The sequence below is a fragment of the Cyprinodon tularosa genome, unplaced genomic scaffold, assembly GCF_016077235.1.
Source record: "Cyprinodon tularosa strain WSP-4 unplaced genomic scaffold, ASM1607723v1 ctg332, whole genome shotgun sequence".
Classification (NCBI taxonomy): domain Eukaryota; kingdom Metazoa; phylum Chordata; class Actinopteri; order Cyprinodontiformes; family Cyprinodontidae; genus Cyprinodon; species Cyprinodon tularosa.
In genome coordinates, this window is record NW_024039044.1 from 1,726,344 (window position 1) to 1,745,418 (window position 19,075).

At 39.6% G+C, this 19,075-nt stretch overlaps 1 protein-coding gene across 1 annotated transcript in view; it reads left to right on the plus strand.

The window, feature by feature from the left end:
• cdh13 (cadherin 13, H-cadherin (heart)) overlaps positions 1 to 19,075 on the plus strand; it is a 496,790-nt gene that overhangs the window by 1,006 nt on the left and 476,709 nt on the right. The window lies entirely within an intron of this gene.

Sequence of the window (19,075 nt, forward strand, 5' to 3'; positions counted from 1 at the left end):
GGTTTTTGACATGGTTTACATATCTCTTTCTTTCTTTCTTTCTTTCTTTCTTTCTTTCTTTCTTTCTTTCTTTCTTTCTTTCTTTCTTTCTTTCTTTCTTTCTTTCTTTCTTTCTTTCTTTCTTTCTTTCTTTCTTTCTTTCTTTACTAAGTGGAGCAAAGATCCTTATAAATGATCAGTTAGGTATTCAAAGTCCATTACTCAGGTGGTTACATCTTTTTTACTTTCTTTTTCAGCAGCAGTAGCCGGTAGAAATTGAAGCAGCAGCTAATTTCTCTATATATTTCTTTTTTTTTAATTCATGCACTGTGGGGGAGCCCCTGAAGCGTGGCAGGATAGCAGCTAATTTGGTAAACTCCGGATTGTTGTGCTGTGTCTTTCTCTCTCTCCTCTATTATCCTCTCAATCCTCCGTTTATCTGATTGCACTGAGAGACAGCAGACAGCGACGCTCATTTGGCGGTTCTGCTTTGACCTGTGTAGGTTTAGGGCACACTTCTTGCTGAGTGTTATTCATTTTTAATTGGATAAAGATTTGTTTCATTTTTCTGCCGCTGTTGTTCGGTCCTGTGATCTGTTTTAATCGTGATTTAGACTAATAGCAGCTTGGAAGAAATTATTCAACTCCCTGTTTTATTAATGAGAGCATTCCCTCTTTTACTCACATGCCCACATTAACACACCACACTCTACCTACACACATAGTATGGGGATGATTTATTTTAAGCAGATACAGATTTGGGAATTATAAGTAAAAGTCTGGTTAATTGTCTAAGAAATAAGCCAAAATGGACAATCCTGTCTGTGGACGTTCACCTTTAATGATTTTTCGATGGTTAAACAGGTGTCCTGTCATCCTTGTTTGCTCATGTCCAAGGACATATTTTCTCCTCACAAATCTGTCTCCTGGTTATGTATTTTTCATTCTCAGAATATGAATGATAAATAGGTGAATCATGCTTTAAATAAGACCCGGCTTAGTGGATGTGGATATTTATTTAGCTTTTCAGTTTTATTGTACACATTTATAGCCAACATGCACACAGATTTATTCTACTTGACTCATGGAGCACACTTAAATTGCAAATCTGTTGTCCCTCCGTGTAGAATCACAGGAACATAAATCTTTGCCATATTTTGTGTGGGCTCAAAGGAGGTTGTCTTTTCCACAACATGATACCTTCTAGGGAATCACTTTCCACAGCAAAACATGTAGATTTTTCAAGTCAGGGTTAACGCATACTTAATCTGCCTCTCCAAATCCGTCTTTCAGTGTGGTCTTTATCATGTTCTCAAGTGCCGCTTGCATGATCGTGTTGCATGGTTTAGTAGTGCATCGAAATCTAATTTAATCAAATCTCCAATCTGTGCAGCTCATCCTTACTTCATTTCCTCTAATGTCTTTTACATATTCTACTGATATTAATATGATGTGAAAGATGGAAACTGAAGACAAAGCTCTTGTTTGCCAGTGGAGTTGATTCTGATTCTAATTTAATTTTGTTCTTCCTTGTGAAGGAAGACAAAAACAAAAATGAAACACTCCACTTCCCTAATTCGGTTTGGGGTGCAGGAAAACACATGGAAAGGAAGGGACTTTAAAAGTAAGAATCAATAAGAGAACAATGAGGAAGAGAAGGTACTGGTTGCTACAGCTTCCGGTCTGTCTAAACAACTCCTAAAGTTAACAGTGTAAAGTCACTTTTTTGGGAAACATAAGTGCTTTCTGGATATGAATTAATGATAAAACAATCCTTTTTTTGTGAAATCATGGAACAATAATGTTTCTGATGTAACTGCTGTTACAGTATCAGTGTCAGAAAACGGGACAAACGGACCCAGTATTCGAGGTGAGACAGTCAGTCGGAAAGTTCAAAACGTTTATTAAAATAAAACAGAACAGAAGCACAGCACTGAGGACTGCTGCGGCTGCAGGAGGGGGACTGGGCACCGCCCAATCACTGACACTCTGGTTTAACGGTTCAGTCCATCCTCTCAATGATTGGCAAGATCAGCCGATGCACTGCCAACGACATGCAGCCCTGAGCCGCCCAAAGTGTCCCCGATGCTGCGGGAAGCCGATCCAAAACAGGGGAGAACAGATCAGGCAGGAACAGTTCAGGGAGTCAGGAGTTCTCTGCACGATCAGAGATTCTGACCCAAACAGGAAACAGAGGAATCCAAGCTTCCAGGAATCCTCAGAGCGTGAAGGCAGGTTCAGAGCAACCAGTTCAGACAGAAAAAAAATACACAGACACAGACAGGCAAAATCCAGCAGGAGTCCAAAGGTGGTTCAGACGAACAGATTAGACGGGGACAGACAGGGCCAGGAAGAGAGGGAACAGAATCAGGGGATCAGAATCACTAGGGAAATGCTGAAACATTTTCACCACTGGTTTTGGAATAAACTCTCCTGAAGAAACTGGCTCCAGAATAATCTCCTCGCTGGAACAGGGACATGAACCTTGGACTAACTAAAACATATGAAAACAGAACCTAAAAACATCTAACAGCAAACAAATAATGATCTGGCCCCGATAGCTGGAACTGAGCCCAATATAAAGAAGAACCAGCAGGTGGATGAGATGAGTGACTGATTAGGAGCCGGACAAAATTAAGCAGGTGAATGTCATGAAAAATGAAGGTGAGCTATCAGGCCAGATCACGACAATAAACTCTTCTAAAATGCAACTGCCAGTATATCACAGTTATACCCCTTTTCTATTCCATTTTACAGAAAAATTGCAATTGCGTTATTGTACATTTGTGGAGACAAAAAAAACTTCTTTATGCATATATAACATCTCAAAATGTATCAATGTTATCATTATTTTCAAACCCATTCCTGCTTTTACTTTTCATGTTGGGCAGAAAGTATGAATAAAGCTTTTTAAGTGTAAAATAGATCTCTCCATCCCTGTTTTCTTTTTGTGGTTAATAGACTTTTTTGTGTTTCATTTATTTGTTTTCTCTTTTTCATTTGTTCTGAAACAGTTTAAAACGATCATTTTAATACCGTAAGGCACCAATCCAGATAACCTTCCTTTTTTCCTGTAATATTAATAGCATATGTAACACGTAGACTCAGACTGATCTAGAAACACCAGCTGAAACAGCCTCACTGAGGGTCCTACTACAGTAGACGTCTCTCTGAGCATATTTTGCTATGATGGCACACAATTGGCAGCTTAGTGTGTATTCCCAGCCACACTGTTGCAGCTGGTACCACGCCGCTCCACTTACCCCTCTGCCGCTGTGCCAGAGCACACATGGACACCACCAGCGCAGCAGCCCCCACCTTCATTGTAAATCCCTGTCTTCCAAATGGAATGCTGCACAGTCTCTCCAGGTGGAGCAATGTTTCAGAATATGCTCACCACAGCTGAGAGCTGCAGGTGCAAAGGATTTTTTCCTCCTTTTTTCTCTACTGATATTCCACCTCCAAGTCGTTCCTGTTTTGGTTTTGATGCATATTAGTTTTAAATAAGCTTTTTATATGCTATGCTTCTTTACACAATGAGATCAATTACTTATCTGTAATAATATGATTAAGAATAATAGTATCAAGCTCCCGTTTCCTTGGAGTTTGTAATGTCATTTTGTCACATCACCCATCAGGAGGAAGCAGCATTTTTAGACATCCACCATTCCTGGGTGTGTCTGTCAGAAGATTTGCTGTTCTTGACGTTTATACATGCAGTAATCAGCAGTGTTTGGAGTTTGAGTTGAAGCTCCAGGAGGCACAGGGAAAGATGGATACAGGGACAGGTGATCATGGCTGGTAGGAAAAAAAACGGTGTGATATTTGAGGACAGAGAGTCACTCTTGTGCACTGTTAGGCAAAATGCTACCAACCTCTGCTTGCCGCATAAGTACACACACAAAATCTAGGCGAACTTATTCAGCACACTTTTGTCACTTCTGTGCACTTTTATTGTAGCCTTTCTACTCAGATGTGCAGCCGGTTCTGTGACTTGGATCTACTAAAAAAGCAGATCTTACAACTTCATTTATGTCAGGGCCATCTGTTAATGAGGATAACAGCACCGGGTAGCAGAACGAGCAAACAATCACACACGTATTCAGACACAAAGCTCTTTTTATGTCTTTGTTGAGTCATCTCTAATGATACATATTACCAGATATATTTGTCACTCATTAAGAGCTTCCATGTCTGTGTCCTTTGCAGAGGATAATGAGGGAATGCTCAATATGCATGCACTTTCCTTGGGCTCTCTTCTTTATGAGCCTTACAGATGGAGCCTGTCATGTCCATCTCTGGTTACAATCAATTATCCTTTCTAAAGCAGACCAGAAACTCACCTCTGTATTTTCTTTCTTTCAGGAAAGTTTCTGCATGTGAGTGTCCTTTCAGACCTGCCATCACTCTGCCATCCACCCCCGATTCACTGCCATCCTTTTATAACAGAGTCTAGTTAAAGAAAGACACTTTGACAAGCTACAAAGTCTAATGATGACACTAATGAGGAATGCCAGTCATCAATGAAGTATTGTTTCTTGCTTTCTCTTGTTACCCTGGTTTCACTCCCCCCGCCTCTTCCTCTCATATGTTTGCCCTCTTCTCATCTCCTCTCCGAGCCCTGTTTGGCGCTTTATCTAAAATAGTCAAGCCGTTCTTGTAAGGGGTTTGATCTTTGAAACAATGCAGAGCAATATTTTTAACAACCAATGCACAAGAACGCAAGCAGCGATTCAAGTGAAAGGGATCCCAAATGGGATCATGGGTCATGCAGTTTAAATGTTTTGCTGCTGTATCACTATGATTCCAATGATGAGCATGAAAATGCTCTGTTATGAGGCTGTGAGGTTTGAGTTGCCCTCGCGTTTTACTTATCTGTGGCGTTTCCTGTGAGAATCCAGACACACCTCAGTGTGTGGTGTTAGAGTGCTCTGTGGAGAGAGTCTTTTTTTGGACTTTACTGTTATTGACAGAAGACTCTAAAAGCTTCCAGTAAATAAAATCCATGTGTGGGCATACCCGCTCGACCAGAAAACACACACTCTCTCACACACACACACACACACACAAACTTGCTCCATGTCACACAAACTCATAATGGGAGAGATTGTAACAGAGTTTTTATTTATCGGTGTGCTCCTGTGTGACTCGGGAGGAGCAGTGCTGCAGTGTGACGGGTCTGGTAGGTCAAATGCTATCTAAACTCCACTGAACGAGGGTGTGACCTTTGAAGGAAACGGTCTTCTTCAATCTTTTTTTCCCTCAACGCTGCTGCTTCACTCTCCAGGGGAGCGGAGGTGAGGTGCGAAGCTACTGAGAGCTGTAATTAAAGTAAAGATGTCCCCTTTGCGCTCCATTAGAATCTGCCTGCGTTTAATATAAGTGCACTAATTATGCAAAACACCAACGGACGTGTGTGTTTTAATGGTAAAATCTGCAAAGAACCAGTGAAAAAGTCTCTGTCCTCAGAGGGTTGATTAATGGCTAATTTGGGAGTGAAAAGACCAAGCAACCGTACGCCTTCAGCATGCATGTGTGAAGGACACAACGCTTCAGCGTTATGCTTTCCCTCCAGTTCATCACATTTTCATCTCAGTTTGCTCTAATGCCAGTTTGATGGTCAGACAAGCAGATAAATAAGCTTACTGATAAAGTAGGTTAGGGTTAGGCAAAGAGCCATCCACCGACAAGAAGAAAGGGAGGCTGATTTTCTCCTGAAAGCCACAAATAGATTCTAAAGCCACTCCTTACCACCTATCATCCTGTCTAAAACCGACTCTAGCACATTAATTATTTCAGGAATTATTTATTTATGGCTGTCTTTAGCAAACTCACCAACATACAACATGTCATACCCTCTTTTTTCCCTTGCACCAGTACACAATCTTTCGCACAAGGCTGCATTCTGCAGGACCGAAGCATGACTTTCTTTTTACAACATGATTGTGATAGTTCCTCTATTATTATAAAGAGTGTGAAGTCCCCACTCACATAGTGGGAGTATTTGTGTTAAAGGCTGGTACAGCAAGGTGCTTTTCCCTGATAGTAGGAGACGATGATACTCTAAGTTGCATTATCCTCTCAGTAAATAGCGCTCAGTTGTTGTACTTGTGTTTGCGCATTCAGTTATGCTAATAGATGTGTTACAGACGATTCTTGTCTGAATAAGAACCATTTACCGCAGGTCAGTGAATGGCGGGCTTTGTATCGCCGACTGTGCAGCTACTTGTACCCGCAGGGTCAGGAGCAATGATGGTGATTTCTCTCTGCTTCACTTCATCTATTTTTCATGAAGAGTGTTGGGAGAAAACTTTCTTTTTGGTGTGTTTCTGCTGACACTTCTTGTTATTGCAGTCATCACAAGGAAACTTTACAGCAAGGTAAGAACCCAGATCAGATGCTGACTCATATTCTGTTCTGTCAGTATTGGTGGTGTGATCTGCCTATAATAAGATTAAGCAAAAACTTGGGTTATTTGGTTTTCCCACTTGTATTAATTGCACTTCTTAAACTAAATGGAGCAGTGGGGAAACAACATAAAGAACGTTGAGTTTATATGCTGGACTCAATTAATACCTCAGGGTAAGAGCTACATGGGTTTCAAACGGGTCTAAGAAAAACAGAATACAGATGGATTTTGTTTTAATGGTTTGTTTTTACACCGCTTTGTTTTATAAAGATTGTGTTTTAATAACACTTAGAAATCTCTTCATCTCCACTGTCAGCCTTCATCTGTTTTGATAAATGGCCTACTGTGTGCTTATCTTGGCAATCTCAATGAATAAGTCTACTTCTGGCTCACTCATATCAACCTTTTTCATACTGAAGATGAGCTGGTTAAAAGGAGCTCAGCTATGTTCACATTTAATGCTTTTGTTTACAACCTGCCTGAGTATTAAGGTCTTTACTATCAGCTGTCCGTAGCTCCTGCTCCTAGCAGCTGATCCAAATCATGTGGCCGTTTACTAACGATGTCCTACAGCAAGGCTCTAGTGTAAAAACAAACATCACATCAAGTTGGGTCTGAAGTCTAGTCAGCATCTTGTAGATCAACCCCATAACAGAATGGTCAAGATTAATTTGCTGATTGATTAATATGTAAATCATTTTTTCTAATAATAGATTAATAATCAGATAGCAAAAGGTTCTTTAAATAAGGCTATTTCTGAAAATAAAACAGGTGAAACAAAAAATGTTCCACTTCAGGAGTTCTGGATAGAGCTTATTGGCAGAAGAATCTTAAATGCAAAATGTTTACATATTTTTTTACTTTATTTTGTTTGCTCTGTCAGCTAAAGGCACATTTTAGAGTCTCTGCGCTACAGTTGATAATTAATGATTTACTAAATTAGTTGATGAATATTTCAACAATCGATTACTCACGATTAATCATCTCAACTGTTTCAGCCCTTGTTTAAACACACATAAGAATAACAGAACCTTAAGACATTGGCTGGGACATCTGAGTGATCAGTGTGAGGATAAGAAACTGGTCCTCAACACCTCAAAGATTGACAAGTTCTCCAAGATTATCTGACATTTTCCTTCAACACTGATTTCTTTCTCAGAACTCTCACGTTGAATGATGCGTTATTTAGTGTCCTTTTACTAAGCATATCAATGTGTGGTACAAAGACTGCTCAGCAAATGAACATAAGGAACTGCTAGGGGGGATGAAGGCAGTGCACCTACATGTAGTTTTCACCCACAAGCTGAGGAGAAAGGCCAGCAGCTTCCTTATTACCATAACATTTTCAGGAAACTCAGAATTGCTACCTTTAGAAACCTCAGGCCAGTAAGATAATCAAAAGCAGAAGCCAACAGCTTCTGCCTCGGATGACTCTACTCATTAAAGTTTGGACCTATTTAACATTTTTACAGTATTACATTGGTCAGGTTTTACAAGAGTATCTTCCTGCAGTCACAGGGTTATAGGCTTACACCCAGTCAGTCCTGTACTGGAAGTTTTAACCTGAAGTGTAGCATCTGTCCACCAAAAGTTTATTGTCTTTATATTTCTCTTGTGGATATTTATGATTAGCACATTTAACTCACATATGTAAGTAGTGACAATGACATGGTCTAATTCAGTTTAGTATTTCTTTATACTGGGGAATAGTTTTGTTAGCTACAAATTAAAAATAATAATGTCACTGTATTTAAATTGTTGAGGTGTATTACGTTATTTTAGTTGTTACACACTTATATTAACGGTCTTAGAAAATATGTATGATTCATCCTCATCTGCTGGCAGTATGCCACAGAGGGTCTCCCTGATTATTGCAGCAACTTCCCTCTTATGTGGAGTCATTTCTGGTAACACTGAGCCTCCATCTGTGGCTGAAAGACTCTGTTGATGTTCTGGTACTACTGAACACCGTTGTCATGGTTATTTGGACACCTGGTGGGAGACTTCCAGGTATTTATACAACATTATACATTTATTTAGAGGCAAGGTATGGGTAGTGTAGACGGTACCTCCGTGTGTTATTTATTTCAGGTAAAATTGGGTGTAAAGTACAAATATAAAGGACAGGTCATCAGAAACATGCATGTGAATGGTTTACACTAGGGATGCAAACAAGAAAATTGACTAATGATACCTGTTGAATAATGGTTAATTAGATTAAAATATGCTCTGTCTGATACATTTTTAAAATGTATCAGATTGGTTTATGCTTGACACGTCCACAAGGTCCTCACAGTGCTTTGCAGCCAAATTATGTCCTTTTAGCATTCAGATCAGAATTTTCTTTACTGCCCAACTAATAAAATATGTTAATACAATAACAGTTGTGCATGGAAAATCATAGAGGAGAAGCAACAGCTCCTACTGGCAAGGGTTCACAGAAACATATGTAGGCATCTTTTGCAATGGCCCATAAATGATCTATGATCAACAAATTGTGAACAACACTTGAAAGAAATTACTGTAACTCTTGCATGACACAAAGAGGTATAGAAATAACTGTATTTTCTACCTCGACATGTATTTTGGAGTTGTAAGCATACAGTCTGTGCCATACACTGCCTCCTAGAGTCTACCAGAATATTGCGTAAGGCAAGGAAAAGTAAGAGAGAGTATAAAATGCTATGTCTGCAATGTTCCGCACCCCTCTTTTGTGCTTGGAACATAGATGCCTTAACCATAAACTAACCTTCAGACTGACCTTATTTCAGCGCTGTAGTGTAAAAATCAGATTCTGACCCATATTCTGTAGCCACCATCCAGAAGAAGGCTGAACTGAACTGAAGGGAATACAGACCATGATTTTATGAGAAAATGTAAAAAAAAAAATCATAGCTGAGGCATGCCCAGAACATGAAATTATCCATATGCAATATGTTGAGGGATTTTATTTGTAATGCTTTAATAACAACAGGGATGCAAATTGCACTTTAGCTGATTTCCGTTGCTAACACTTGGTGATGTCCATAGGCTAACACCATAATACCTCAGTTTCAGTAATGCAGCTTTAGTGATGTACACAATGCATTTATTTCTCCTGCTTGTCTTGGCTGAAGCCTAAGCTGGTGATTTGCCCTTCCTGCAGGAGGCTGAGAGTATTAATAGAACCAGGATGCAGAAAAAATCTGTATGGTCCTTATTTGGAGATATGTTTAAGATTATGTGAAGTCTACAATGAGGGTAAAGCCACAAATGCACAGCTGTACCAAATCTAATCCCACTTGTGTCTTGGATTCTTGATTCTGAGTTACGGCACACTTAAACACCACAATACAACTACCGTCTATTTCCACTATTGCACAGAAACAAATCCTCTAATCTTTCTCTTTAGTCTTTTTTATCAATTTTTTCTTGTCAGGGTTTGGATCAGTTATCCATCCATCCATCCATCCATCCATCCATCCATCCATCCATCCATCCATCCATCCATCCATCCATCCATCCATCCATCCATCCATCCATCCATCCATCCATCCATCCATCCATCCATCCATCCATCCATCTTCTGACACGCTTTATCCCGTCATCAGGTCGTCAGGGATGCTGGTTCCTATCTCCAGCTGTCTACGGGCGAGGGACAGGGTACACAGTTATGAAACCTGATTTCTGGACAGTCCCATGTTGGGACAGCTACAACCACTCTACACAGAATTAAATGATGTTAGACAGAACCATATGACATTTTGAATATAACACTTGTTTTGATCCTTTCTGAGCACATTTCCTGCCTCTTGATGTGGTGAAGATGATGGTGTGAAGGGATGGATGGTTCTCTTTTACTGTCTTCCAGCTTGACTCTGGAATTTTTATTACCTTCTTTGATCGGGAAGACTTTGAAGAAGAAATAAGCAAAACCCATTTTTGTTTATAATCAAGCAAAGTAGTTTTCAAACTGTCAGTAAGAATTGATATTTACTCCCCTTTTTTGCTCTTGCTGCACTAAAGCCTGTTTTTGTCATTTTCTTCTCACAGCCAGCCGTCCTCCCTTCTTATGGCGTGAGCCATTTCTATTTATCTTTAGCCTATTTTTTGCAAAATGTTTTTACAGAGCTTATGTATTTCTATTTCTTAGCCTTCATACTACTTACCGTATTCACTCCTGCAGGAGCTGGGCCACATGCAGAATCTAACCACTGAAAGAAGTTTGCTTCCTGGCCTAATGCATGCAGCACTGTCCCTGTTGCCTAGATGGCGACAGAGTGCCATATAGTTCTTACAGTGATGTTGTGGCGAATTGCCGCTCAAAGCTTACTTCATTTTTAAATCTGGGAAGGACTGCGGCTGTTTGCTCCAGAGTTTGTTGAAAGAGGATCTGCTGTATGGGTCTTTTTGCAGCCGTGCTTGGAGAAATGGAGCGGGCATTTAAACCCCTGAACTTAGTTGGCTTGAAATAGAAATTGGAAGATCCATTTGAAGCAAGCCCCACAAAGTGCTTTATTGGTGCCTACGCAGATGGGTCGCTTCAAGGCAATTAGAATAGCTCATCCCATTTATTGCTTTTGATGTCAGCATGTGGTGGAATAAGAGTCACTGATGGGGGTTGGGAGGCGGTTAGCTGCTACTTCATTTCAATTCCTTTAGACGCAATTAAAGTTGCTCTTCATTCAGAGATTTATATTATATTAAAGCAGGCAGTTCTAGGCTATGAGCTTAGGAATGAATTGCATGACAGGAGAGAGAAGCCACTGGATAAGTAAGAACCCGATCCGTGGCAGCTTTGTGTTCTTGGTTCAGCTCAGTTTTGTCTTTGGATCTTAAGTTTGATCTTTTACTCCGGCATGGCGCTCATTTATAATCAAGAACTGAAGCTCCATGTCTCGAATGCTCCATGCAGTAGAGCAACTTGAGCAGTCACATTAAATGCACACAGAGCCAAAAAAGAAGGATTCCTCCACTTTCTCCTGCCTCTTCTTTCAGTTATCAGGTTTTTTCCAGGAGCAGGCATTCAAAGAGCATCTTAGAGCAACAGCTGCTTCTATGAATCTTTAACTTATTTCTTCAATCCAGGGAACATTTCTGTATGAATCAGTTTTAATGGTGTGGTGTGATATTCTGTCTGCTTTAGTAACTAATTTTTTTTTTTTTTATCTGTAAGCCACAGTAATCATAAAAGTAAAAACTTGATAAAGATGGATGCACGGACAGACGGACAGAGCTGCTGAGATGCACCTGTATATTGAGCATCTCTTGATGGCACCTATGTGTTAACACCGAGGGGCCCTTCTGATCAGGACTCAAATTTCAATACTGAGCTCCTGCTGTTAATCATCCAGGAAGTATTAAGTTTACTCATGAAGTTGTCCTCTGGCATCAGTGTAAGAATGGCAGCTTGACGCACTTAAGGGCCGCCTGTGAGGTTTCCAGCTGTAATCTTCATAGGTTGGCTGAGGTAGCTTTAATCAAGGTAAACATGAAACTGTGGCTCTGGTTGATGCCTTGCAAGAAAAAGAGATTTCCATAGAGGGGCCATATCCACCCCCTCAATTATTCTATGAGTAATCCTATTGACGGGAAAATGCATGGTTGTCATTAAAAAGGAGCCATGGGGTAGGTTGATATCTCTGACATTCAAAGTTTTCACTTGGCAAAAGTGACTACGTACACCTACGGTTCTCTCAATGACTGGGCCATTGACAGAACTTTACCCTAATAACTAGGTGGAGATTGTGATGTGCCATCGGCTTCCTGCTGCACAGATTCTCTGAGAAGTGAGCTGGCTGGATTTGATTTTCATTAGGATTGCATGTCTTTAATGTCACATTCTCTTCCAACCTTGCACGCTTTACTGGACACAATTTTCCGCTGCAGTGGCCCCTGCACTGACGGTTGGTTTTTCACACAGCAGCAGAGTCACACCGGGTGGCCAGTTATCAGTGCTTTCACCATTACTGCCCCCCCTCTGGTTGACCTGTTCAAAGAGGGCTTTTCTAGACAGTCCCACTAAGGGACACGCTCTGCTGCAGCTGGTTCTGCTGTGCTGAGACAGGCCGCCTTCAGGAGGAACTTGAGAAGGCTGTCAAAAGCCAGCTATCTGCACAGACCTGGGATGTACAGGTCATATACATCCTCACATGAACACACATTGTTGACAGACAACTGACCCCTGACATGTGTGAGACAAGCTGGTGTTACAACCCTCCAGAGGTAGATCGATTGGAGGTAATTATTTCTAATGGAGCCTGTAGGAGAAGAACACTGAGAGAGAGTGTGTGTACTTATTGCATCTGGACTCTTTGACTTGAAATGATTTTTTTTGGTTAATCACACATCAGTGGACCAATATTTGATTAAATTAAGAGACTAGAAGAGGCCAGAAGAGACTAAACTAAGTGAAATCCTTCCACGACAATCTGTAGAATTGATAACCTGTGAGAAATCATTGTTCTATGATAATTATAGTCAGTTTCAAATCTATCTTCTCTTTATGAGAGAAAAATGTATTTTACTTAATAAAAGTGCCAACTGTATGGAAGAGAATAAGATTGGGTTTGAAGTTATTTTCAGAATCATGGTATCAAAAAAATCAGAATAAATTAATAACTTGTTATAATCGCAATAAGATATTTTAATGGTTAAGTAAAGGTGGCCCTGTGGTTAGAGAGCAGGGTGTTTGCATCATGCGGAGGCAGAAAGATCAGCATTTAGAAACACAGACTGCCTCTTTGTTTCACCAAGCCTGACCCTTAACCCTGGAATGCTCCCTGGATGCTACACTCTGCTTACTGCTACCTAACGAAAGGGTGAAATATGCAGGACCAATGATATTGAACTGTACAATTTTAATGAGAAATAAAGGTGAGTGACAGATTATGTAAACAGAAAATCAAGCAGCTTTTCTTAAAATGCGCAGGGAATTGAGAAAAAGAAACATCAGAGCCTATTCAGGTAATTAAAGTTCCCACTTATCAAAGAATTGAAAAGATTTCTCATTAAAATTTTTATTATTTCTTTTTGATGTATGGGCTGTCTTTAGAGAAAAACTGAGCCACCTTTGGTCTATCATCTCTGGCCATCTGTTAACATTAACAGTGAACCAGACTCAGTGCTTTGGTCCAGATTTAGACTGTAGTATCAGGGAACCAGAGCACCAGCGCACTTCATGGACTCCCTCCTCTGATGTTTAAAGGTAGAATTTTGAATCAGTGTAGCCAACAAAGACAACAAATTAGATAGCCGAAATTTGTCCGGTTTGGGTTTTGACTCCAGTTGGGTTCCTCTTATAGATCTGGTTTAAGGTATTTATGTAGACATTTTCTCAGAGTCTGAATTGGACCTGTTGTTATGTCGGCCAAATGTGGATCTGCTTGTTTTTTAACCCTTTTTTTTTTTTTACGATTTAATAAAGATACAATTGAATATCAGTGGCTAGAAGCAGCTGCAATATCTTAAACATGCACTGAAAATAAGGAAAAACCTTAATGCATTCATCTCCCAGGTTTCAAGATACATTTATTTTTTTATCATATCCAATCCCATGAATAATCAGATACCCTCTGCTTTGAATATGAAAACCACCTATTTGTTGTTTACGTTTATTTGCCTTCGTACGGAAGAAAGCTAGTGGAGTATTGTGGGGGCTAACAAACAAAGTAATTTAATGCTAAATCATACAGGCCCATGCTACCTGAAAACCAGCACACCTTGCCTTATCACTCATCTGATGAGACAGGAATATTGAAGGTCTACTTGTAACCCAGCTCCAAGGTACTTTGGGTTTGGTGCAGACTTAAAGGTTTTAAATCATCCTGTGTTACAACTGAGCTTATTCAGATATGTCTCATTCAACACAAAATTTTGATCATGTTATGAAGCACAAGGTTCTTTATCAAGGTCATTATATCTTTGTCAATAATGAAAAAAGATTTGCTGCATACAGCAGAGTTGCTGAGTGAGTCTTAGCCCATCAAAAGTCTGACAGGTTGAAAATGGTTTAAAGACCTAATTAGGACAGCAGGTCCTAAGGACCAGGACTGAAGACCCCTGATTAGTTACTGTCGAAAACAGTATGGAATCAGAGTGATCATTTCCAAGCTTATGGTTGTTTCTGTTACTTGGCTGCAGGATTCCTGACAGAATTCTACTCCAAAACGTTAAACTAGTTGGAGGCAATACCTTGTAAAGGAAAAGAGAAAATGTTCAGAAGTTGACCAATTAAAGCTATGGCTGGTTGCCATTAGTTCACCTGTGAGTCTCTAATGATTGTTGGTCAGTGGGAGCCAAGGAACTTCACCTAGAGCTTGGAGCCAAACACCCCATTACTGAGAGCCAAAGGTACAGACTAATCAGCAACCTATTAACCATGAAATGATTCAATTTCCTCGAACCTTTTCTAATACGTAGAGCTGTAGCTCTGGGGCTGCTGGTTGCTGCTGTATCAGGAGCACAGACACCTGCTTCTCTTGTCTTATTTGTTTTTGCCACAACAAGTCATTCCGAAGAAGTCATAATAACTATGTGGGGGAGGAAACATTAACAAGCTTTTGCCAAAATACATAAGCGTGTAATGGAACAATATTTTGTTATTCATTTGAAGAAATTACAGTAATATCTACCACAACAATTCAAGTTGCTTTTTCTAAAGATGTGGGCACATAGCAGTAAAGGTTCTTGTGGAGAACTGGCCTTTTTCTTTTGACGAAGCAATATGGTTTTGTTTCCTTCTCGTTTAATTAGATATGGACGGCTGCACCACCCACATGTTTTCATTAGATGTGCTTAAATTGCTGCTATTATGGTTTTAACAGCTGGCTTTTATTAAGTACTTCTTTATCCTTTCTCTGGATTTTTTTCTTGTTTGAGATTTAATGTAACTCCCGAGTTGTTTTGTCACAGATTGAAACCCACTGTACACAGTGAGGAGAGGAAATCATGTGGAAGGCACAGAGGGCTGGAGGTAAGTCTAACCAGAGGTTGATGAACAACAAAACTTTGACGTGTCGGGAGAAGTAAATCCATGAAAGAAAAATCTGATAAATCTTCAGGCGCCCCAGAGGGATCAGCTTGACATATGTCTGTGAAAATCTCAGCTTCAGATGGAAATATTGAGTCAGGAGGAACAACTGGAACAGAAACATTTGTATCAGAATATCAGTAATATATATAAACAAGGCTGAAAGTTAGAAGTTTTGGGACCAGGATTGAAATAACAAACATGACGGAAGCCTACACACTGGTTTTCTGGCTCTGTCTGGTTTGTAAACAGTTTGAACCTTTCCGGTTTGCTCATGGACGCTTTACATGAGGGCAATAGTTTAGGTCTGATGGTTCAAACCTGGACAGATTTCTGTCATTAAAGCCAACAACAATAAGATTAATACAAGTGTGTACTGCCTCCTGATCCAAGCTTTATATTAAATGTTATATTATTTTACAAGAAGGTTTACTTTTAGCTTGTGACATTTAGTAATCATCTTGATTTTTTTATTAGTACATCTGTATAAGGATACCTTTATCTAGATTGTTCTCCTCTTACCTTTATTCAGTGGCTTCCTGATACCATTGGACTCATCCAGCTGAGACATAATAATTATATGTCAAAAGCTACATTTGAAAGATTCAGGATGTGACATTCGCTTTGTGACTCATAAAACATTTTTAATTCAAATAGTGAAACAGAGCGTCTGGGCTTTTGGTGCCATTTGTTGTCAAAAAGTGTTCATCTGCACCAGTCATCTCTTTAATTGCCTCCACAGAGCTCTGCTGTTTTCCAGAGGATTTGGCGTTGCACATTTGGGACATGCTGTCGATTTCAAACATCGGTTATTAATCTCAACAATTTCTGTGTTTTCCTTCTTCCTGCTTGATTTCATACCTATTTCTGCCATTGCGTGGATTGGTTTGGACTTAATTCAGTAATCCTATTTAAGTGGCAGAGATGAGGGACAAAGGTGCCTTTAAATGTTACTTTTTTATGCTCCTTTTTAAAAGTCGAAAATGCTATTTGTTTTCATATTTCGTAGAGTTAAGGGTCTGAGATCAGCAGGAAGAAAAGTTGTATTTTAGTAAATGTTAACAACTACAAGGTGAAAATATGGAACTCTAAGTTTAATGTTTTGATTAATTTTAGCTGATTAATGAAAATGTTTGCTAAGGTGACTTATAAAGCAGCAGCTTTGGAAAATTGAAACTGATATCAGTTAGACCTAAGCACAGTGGCTAAAAGTAAATTAAGCTTCGGCATTACTTTTACATGCATCTGAAACTTTAACATACACAGTTAAATTTTAATGACACCATGTAATCCACACATAAGCTGCTGAAAGGTCTGAGCAATGAACCAATGAGAGCACCACCTCATCTTATGCTTAACTATGCAAATGCCCTGATTCTCTTTTAAAACAGTTCTGGTGTGAAACAAATCCCCTTTAAATAAAAAAAAATAAACTATCAAACAGGGAGTTTATAAAAGCAGTTTCTTGAAACTTGTTGCTAGTAAGGGAAGCAAAACATGGTGTTTCCAGAAGCCCTGACAGTCGGGGCTCAAACATATATATATATAAAACATAATTGTTCACCAGATGTGGTTTCTTCTTGTGACACATAGGCTTTAATTATTAGATAAGGATAAGCCTCCAAATGGAATACTCTAATAAACAGGAATGTTTTACCAGTATATTGGTTGAGAATAGATGGGGCGATTATTTAAGAGCACACAAGCAGAACAAGAAATACATTTTTTATGACACTGAAACTTAGAGATAGTTCTGGGTAAGAATCCCAGTGGATCAACAGGTTCTGAAAATCTCTGACCAGCCTGTCCGCTGCCAACAGCCATGCTGTGTTCAAAGCATCTTAAATCCTATTTTTTCCTCAGTATGATGCCCAGTCTGAACCTCAGCAAGTCACCTTCACTAGATTGAATCGCCTAAAAGCAAAGTTGCTGCTACATGACTGTAAATTTTTTTTATGAAGCAGCAGCTAAATAGGTGAGCCTGATAAGGAAGCTGTGGAGTTTATGTGACAAGAGAGAAAACACACAGCAGAAGAATTAATAATTACCTAACCACTATGCCAAAGAATTAGATCTCCATAGAGCTTGGAAACCTGAGGTTCTGAGTTCTAGCCCTACTTCCACAGACTGCCACTCTGGGTCTCTGAGCAAGACCCTCAACCCCACACTGCTCCCCCGGCCACCCCAAAATGGCAGCTCACTGCTCGCCAAGGGGATGGGTTAAATGCAGAGATAAATTTCTCCAATGTGAGATCAATAAAGTTCACTTATGGTAAAAGAAAACACCAAAAAGCTCTCAGAAATCCTCTATCCTTCTATTTAAACAATCCGCATGTAGCAAACTATTCAGCCATTCATTTTACTGACTGTCTGTGATCCTAACCAATGATCTGCCTCCAACATCTACCTGTTTCTCTTTAAACTGAATTATAATCTAAAAACAATAAACTCTTGAGTGAAGACACAACGGCAAGGTTAAGATGTTTTTTATCCAACATATTAAATCATTGCATCCTAATAAGGCTTTAAAAAGTGAATCATCTGTCATCATCCAGTTTTTTTTAGAAATACAAAGTCACACATCTGGTCTTGGTGCTCATTTCCAGTTTTTTCTTTAAAATCCATTATTTTAGGTGTGGTCGTTCTTACTAATTAATTGCGATCGTTATCAGACTGCTTTGTGAACAATTCATGGCTTGAATCTGATTATGTGGGGGTTCAAAATATAATAATTGAACTAATCAGACTACCATCGGATATAACTTAATGTTGGACAAAAAGATCGGCTTTCGTTCACATTTAACTGCTGTATGAACACAATCTAACTCAACTGCCTCCAACCTCTAAACTAGTTTTTCATTACGTCTCCACCCATCCTATCTTTGCTGTGAGACTTGTATTGGATCAGATTTGAACAAAGAGGAGGTTTAACTGTTTTTATTTTAAGTTCAACCTTCATTTTATAGCAAGTCAATTTTTTTCCTCTCCATTTGTTCTCTTTGTTCCCCTTGTCTTTGTCCTACTTTATCATGTTGTGCTTTGTTTTTTTTCTGAACCAGCAGTGCTGAAGACAAGTGTTGCACATCACTTCTTAAAGTTACCAGGCTGTTAGCACCTCTGCTGCAGCCCTAGATATGGTTGAAGATTTAAAGCGGAAGTAGAAAGGTGAAGCAATGGAAGGGAGATTAAGTGTGACTTGAGAGTTGGGGTAATGATGCTAGAATTTAAAAAGGTTGGAGAGAAATGGAGAAAAATGGAAAAGTGAAGGTAGGTTTTAAGAAAGAAAGGGAATTTACCAGAGATGGAGCGTCCCTGGCAGCATTCATGTGTGGACTGTGGGTGGACAGGGTTGGTGAGTTGTTCCTCTCAAATAGGTCCTGACAGAGTCATTTCTCACGTGGAGATTTACCTAAGCTTTCTCTGGTAGTGGGAGGACGAGAGTGAACGACCCTTTCCACTTTTCATGAATATTTATCTGGTGAGGGAGTTCAGAGGCTTCTGCTTGGAATGACAAATGGTTGTCTCTGAAGCAACTACCTGTATTCTTTTCCCATCTCCTTCTTCAATGCTCCCAACCTGGAACTGCCCCTCATCTTGTCAATGCTCTCGTTTACGCCTGCATTTGAATAAATTCACTGCGTTTTGAGAGTGAATACATTGTGAATTGTACAGTAAAA